Source organism: Charadrius vociferus, unplaced genomic scaffold (genome assembly GCF_000708025.1).
Source record: "Charadrius vociferus isolate BGI_N301 unplaced genomic scaffold, ASM70802v2 scaffold323, whole genome shotgun sequence".
Lineage (NCBI taxonomy): Eukaryota > Metazoa > Chordata > Aves > Charadriiformes > Charadriidae > Charadrius > Charadrius vociferus.
The window spans coordinates 752,273-757,730 of NW_009647692.1; the positions used below are offsets into that span (position 1 = coordinate 752,273).

At 56.4% G+C, this 5,458-nt stretch overlaps 1 protein-coding gene across 1 annotated transcript in view; it reads right to left on the minus strand.

The window, feature by feature from the left end:
• Window positions 1-5,458, minus strand: part of RAP1GAP2 (RAP1 GTPase activating protein 2) — a 76,676-nt gene that overhangs the window by 53,017 nt on the left and 18,201 nt on the right. The window lies entirely within an intron of this gene.

A 5,458-nucleotide genomic window follows, 5' to 3' on the forward strand; every position in this document is an offset into this window, starting at 1 on the left:
AAAAAGAGGAAAAAGAGGAAAAAGAGGAAAAAGAGGAAAAAGAGGAAAAAAGAGAAAAGGAGAAAAAGAGAAGAAAAAAAGAAAAAGAGAAGAAAAAGAGAAGAAAAAAAGAAGAAAAAAAAGAAGAAAAAGAGAAAACCCACCAAACCCACACCAACCATCACCACATCAGCAAAAGACTGGAATCTGGATCCGGCACAGCCAAAGCCCAGGGCAGCACCGGGAGCCCCGGGGGGGGCCGTGCTTGGCTTTCCTCCCGCCAGGCAGAGCTGTCACCTCGGGTTTCATTAAGGCAGCGGTGACATTGATCCACGCAGCCCTCAAATCCCGCGGCGCTGGGGAGGGCTGGCCCCAACGCGCGGGAGGCAGCTCTGGGGCAGCAGACGGCGAGCAGGGACAGCGGGAGCCAGTGCCCACAGCGGCACCAGGGACCGGTCACCGTCCCTGGCCGCTCGCCCGCAGCCTCCCTGGCACTGGCGAGGGGCTTTGTCGCTCCAGCCAGTGGCCAAGCCACCGCAGGGACTTGCCACCAACACCAGGACTTGTTCCGCCTGGGATGCCGTGTCCGGCCACGTGCCTCCAAGCTGCCACGGCCCTGCACACCCACGGCGCAACACGAATCGCCCAGGGGAGGAGGGAGAGCAGCAGCTTTGCCGGGGAAAAGTTAAACAAGGTAAACCGGGTTTACACCATCCTTTGGAAGGGGCTGTATCTTTTCAGGGTACGCTCTGCCCCCTCACCGCCGCATGAACACAGGGGAAACCCCACGGGAACCCACCCGGCACCTGCGAGGGGATGGCTGGTTCACGACTTGTCACAGACGGTTTAAGTTTCCAGCAAAACTTTATAAAAAAAAAAAAAAAAAATCAGGGTGAGTTTAGAGTCAGGGGACAGAGAAAGATGGCATAGGAAAAGCTTAGAAGAATCCGCTGTGACTAGATGAGCCACACACACATCAACAAAAATTAATATAATTGACAACAGCAACGTCAGAAAGGGAGAGGCGTCGCTGCAGGGCGAGAAGAGTGTCAGAGCTGGCAGGACGATGCATATTAACCAACCTTCGCCTCAGCTGGGTGCCCAATTAACTCTCCTCTACGCACAGACCCATTTAGGGACTCTGCCCAGCGCTCAGCTGGGAGCCCGGGCTGCCCCTGCCTCGCTGCGCCCCTCCAGCCCCAGCACTGATTTTAGCCGATTTGAAAGTTTGTTCAGAGTCCCGCGGCATCCCCTGCACACCGGCGCCGTACGCTCAGTCCCTCTCTCGCATTTCGGCACCAGGGAGGGTCGACCTCCCCAGCACGCCGCCGGGAGGGGGTCACTGCGGGAGGGTTCCCCCGGCAGCCCCAGAGATGAGCAGTTACGAATCAAATAAAACAGGACGCCTGCCCACCTCCCCTCTTCCCCACAGAGAGCCGCTTTGTGGTAGATTTTTTTAGCGTTTTCTTTGCACTAAGGCACACTACGGCTAAAGTATAACTGCCAAAGATACATTTGCATGCAATTACCCATTTTAAAAGGTGGTAATAAAGTCAAAGGAATCTACTTAGACACAATCTGCTCTCCAGACCTTGTCCTCACAAGACCTAAGCACAAACCTCTGAGATTACTGCAACAGTCAGTGCAGCTACCGCCAAGAAGCTAAATCATTCCCACTTCTTCCTATTAACTCAGCTCTGGCCCATCAAATATTAAAGAGCCTCAAGCCTGGACACAGCTCATTTTACGAAGGTCAAGCAAATCTTTCATCTCTTCTCTTCCCACCTTTATCTCCCACCACTGTTCCCACCATCAGATGAGCATCACATGCTCTTTCATGTGAATTTTAGCTGTACACACACTACCTCTCAGTAATTGGTGTACACGGCTCCTCTATTCCACAGAGACATGATTATTTCATCGCTATTTTTGCTTTATAAGGGTAAAGCAAGAGATGACTCTTTGCCTGAAGGAGGGACTTAATTTTTATTGATTTTATTTATTTTAAATACTCAACGGTTTCTCAGTACATCCTCATGACGATACCAAAGAGAAAATAACCAGAGCGCAGAGGGCTGAGGAGCCACCAGCAGGCAAAGGGCTGGTGAACCTCCTGCGTGGGACATCACCCGACCAGCTCATTCCCGAGGAATCCGGCTGGACAGAGGAGGAATGTCCCCACGGGTTCATCCCCACCGGAGCAAAGTCCCCACAGGTTCATCCCCATCACACCTTCCCATCTCCAGCGTCCCTCACAGATTTCTCGCGGCAGAGGATGCGCAGGGGTCCCTGCCCGGCCCCTCGGGACCCTGCGCTTGCTGTGCTGCCAGGGGTTAGCGCAGGGCGGCTGTGAGGAGCAAACCAACCCACCAGGCAAGCTCATCTGCCCGGGGCTGATTTTTGATATGCAAAGGTCCTTTGATAGGCTGATGTTTTCTCCAGGGTGACCTCCCTGCTCGGGAAGTGGGTTTACCTGCAGTCTGGCTCAGCTCTTCCCTTCCCCGGCACTACGACCTGACCACGCGTTTCACAAGCTCTGCGTGAAGCTGTGCCCTGGGGAGCACTGAGGGCACCACGAGAGCACGCCGCGACCCCGGGCACGCTGCTAGCTTTCTGCAGAGGCTTCACGTGACACAAGGAGACACCAGCACCATGGTGGGCTTTGGGGGGGATGGACGTGATGCCCCTTTTGGCAGTCCGGGGGCTTCGGCTGCCCTCAGTGCTTTCCCATGAAGTGGGTAAAGAATAAAAAAAAAACTTAACAGAAAAAGAGAGACTGCGATGGAATTGGTCCATGCCAAAATCCCGGGTCCGCACATGCCAAATCCCATCTGCTGCACAGGCGCCTGGGTCTCTGTCTCGCAGCACCCCGGGGCTGGCCCCGCTCCCAGCGGCATCCGGCAGCCCCGGCCCGGCCCCCAGGGCCCCCCGCCACCAGCTCCTGCTGCCACCCCTGGGGACACGCCCCCCCCAAAACCAGCCACAGAGTGTTTCCAAGCCCTCTCCCAGACTCTCCATCCCCTATACATTGCCTTTGGGCGCTTCGCAAGGCTTTCCAAGCGCAGCCCCCAGCCACGCAGGGCAGGAGCGTGCCGGAGCTCTCCAGAGCAGCCCACAGCCCCCTGTGGCAGCCAGAAAGGCAGCTCCCTCCTGCCCCGGGACAGTGGGTTTGAGAGGCAGGGACGGCCCGCTGCCAGCTGCACGTCCAAAGCCGAAGCGGTGGGACGGGGCGCACAAGGTCCCCAGTGCCCCGGCAGGGCACGGGCACAGCTCCCCGGGGCACCGCCAGACCCAAACTCACCAGAGCTTCCTGGGCATTTCGGAGGCCGAGCAGCGAACGTGGCCGTTCAGCAGCAGCCGCTCAGGGATGCTCGGTCCTCTGCAGCGCCTTCCCTGCCCAAGCGCAGCCCTGGTACCTCCCGGTGGTGCCCGTCACCAAAGGGGGACGGCGGAGCCCCTGACCGCGATGCCGGCGCTCCCCATCCCTCACCTCTCCCCGACACTCCCACTCCGCAATGTCTACTCATTCTCTCCAGCCCCGAGTCCCTCAGACATATTCACGGTTACCATAGGAACTAATGAAACCCAAATTAAAAAAGAAAAAGGAGAGAAAAAAGACAGAGTGAAAAACGCTTTGATGCTCTGGTGCCACCTGCATGTGCGCGTTTATTATGGCGAACAGCGAGAGCGGCGGCGGGCAGGGGAGCATCCCGCAGCCCCCCTCGCTCAGGCCCTCCATCTCACCAAATACTGACCTTGCGCCGGAGCCGGCATTCGCCCTCGGCCCCGAGCGCCCACTGGGACGCGAACCCACCGCTCCCCACCGCCACGCTGCCCTGGGACGAGGGGCTCGGCGCTGCCCCAGCAAACCGCCCTCACCCCGGGCACAGGGGTCCTGCAGCCCCCAGCCGCGCCGGGACCCTCTCTGCAGCCCGAAGCCCGGGGCCGCATCCACCGCCACGCGCGACTCCTCCCCTGCCAGCCTTCTGCAAGTCAATATTGACGTTCGCCGCGTGCACAAGGCTTCACCAAGTGCTCCTTGGCTTGCAGAACGCAGCTTGTCTTTTTGTTAACAAGTTATACAGCGAAAGAAAATTGCCCACGCCTGGTATCTTAGCCAGAAGGCTGTGGCAGCAATAAGAGGGCGTTAGAAAACCAAAACTTTTTTTTTTTTTTTTTTTATTTTTAAAAGTTTTAAAAATATCTAATGTGGCTCTGGCTGGGCCCCAATTACCGAACCATTTAATGAAGCAATCTGTCCACAAACCAGAGGCGCTATATGAGGCCATGGAAAGCATTGGCTGCAAACAGTGGGCACAAAACAACTCGAGTGGACACTCATCGAACCCGCGGAGCAAACCCCCTCCCCGGGCCGGGGCAGGAGGGATGGAGAGAGCAGTGTGGCCCCAGACCCTCACCGCTGCCCGAGCGGGAGCGCGGCAGCGTGCCCCACGGCGCCGGCACTGCGCTCCCAGCGCGGCACAAACCGCCCGGCGCGGTGGGGACAGGAGGGTGAATGGCATTTCTGCAGCAGAATTGCCGCACAGGCCCTGCAGGAAAATAAAAAAATCAGGGCACAGCGTACAGCAGCATACACGGAGCAGTTAAATCCTTCTCAGCTCCACGGGAAAAGGGAAGTCTACCGAGATTTCCCTCCCCTCCCAAAAGCGGTAAACATTGATTTAAACTTCTCATTAGTTCAGCAAAAACCTGAGCAATGAGCGTAGCAACAGCGTTTCTGTTGTGCTGTTTACAGCGGGCATTTGCAGGCTCACTCAGGCAGCAGGTTCCCCCAAGGCTGTCTGTATACTTTTCCATTAATGAATAATTTGCACAAGTAATGATTATAGAAGGGAACCGCATGAGCTGTTACCCGTACACATTACCCTGCGCTCAAGGGAGGCTCGGCCAGAACAGTTCTATATTAGCTCATGGTTTCGCTGATGGTGCCGGAGCTGCGCGTGTGCCTGCAATGGAAAACCCCCGACTCGAGGAGCTTATGCAGAAACCAGGGAGAGGGGACAACGTGCCGCGGCGGGAGGGATGGGATCAGTCCCACCGGTGACACGGCCGGGAGGACAAGGCTCTGCAGGAACGGGGCGCAGGTCCCAGCCAGCCGCGGGTGCCGGGGGAAGAGCGAGCATCAGTACCACCATTCCCAGTCCTTCCTCACTTGCTCTTCCCCATCCAGTGGATGGCGTTTTCATAGAATCACAGAATGGCTGAGGTTGGAAGGGACCTTTTAAGATCATCGAGTCCAACCATTAACGTAACCTGACAAAACCACTTCTAAACCATGTCTCCAAGTACCACATCTGCCCTTTTTTTAAACACCTCCAGGGATGGCGAATCCCCCCCCACCTTGGGCAGCCTCTTCCAATGTTTGATAACCCTTTCCGTGAAAAAATGTTTCCTAATATCCCATCTAAACCTCATCTGACATAACTTGAGCCCATTTTCTCTCATCCTATCACTTGTC